This window comes from Poecilia reticulata, linkage group LG15 (assembly GCF_000633615.1).
Source record: "Poecilia reticulata strain Guanapo linkage group LG15, Guppy_female_1.0+MT, whole genome shotgun sequence".
In the NCBI taxonomy this organism is placed as follows: Eukaryota; Metazoa; Chordata; class Actinopteri; order Cyprinodontiformes; family Poeciliidae; genus Poecilia; species Poecilia reticulata.
In genome coordinates this window covers 20723499-20724244 of record NC_024345.1, presented here as the reverse complement: position 1 = coordinate 20724244, position 746 = coordinate 20723499, and positions in this window count along the sequence as shown.

The window sequence follows — 746 nt, the reverse complement described above, 5'->3', positions numbered from 1 at the left end:
TGAGTCAAATAATAAGGTCGTTAGCAGGACTCTGGAGAACCTGCCTGCACTAAGGAGGTGATTCAGCTATTGGATCCAGGTGTGTTCTACCAGGGAGGCATCTAAGAGTTGCAGGACACCGGCCCTCGAGGACCAGGATTGCCCACCCCTGGTCTAAAGGGAAACAGGAAGGACTTTGTTTGCTTCAAAAGATATGAAAATAGAATAGATAATACGTGGCCGCCGTCAGCCTTTTGGGGTGATTTTTAATTTGATGGGTCTTTTGTGGCTCCTGTCTCTTCAGAAAGACTCTCTGTGTCGGCCCGACTCACGTGGACGGGTTCCAGTCCGTCAGTTTGTGTTGCTGCCACCAAACAAAGAGTCATTTATGTTTCCTCCCAGAAACAAACAGAAGCAACAAGAAGCTCAGGCATGCGTATGAATCAGAGGCTCTGCAGTCTGGGAGCATTTCATGTTTCACTCCATCAGAGCAGCGACGGTTCTGGTTCTGAAGCAAAAACACAGCAGGCTAAACAAACGTCAGAAATATTTTAAAATGCAATACACAACTAACAGTAAGGTATTTATCAATGTAGCATTGCTTAGCGTTACGTAGTGTTAGCATTAGCGTTGCTTAGCCTTACTCAGTATTAGCATTAGCATTGCTTAGCGTTACTTAGTGTTAGCATTAGCATTGCTTAGCATTACTTAGTGTTAGCATTAGCATTGCTTAGCCTTACTTAGTATTAGCATTGCTTAGCGTTACT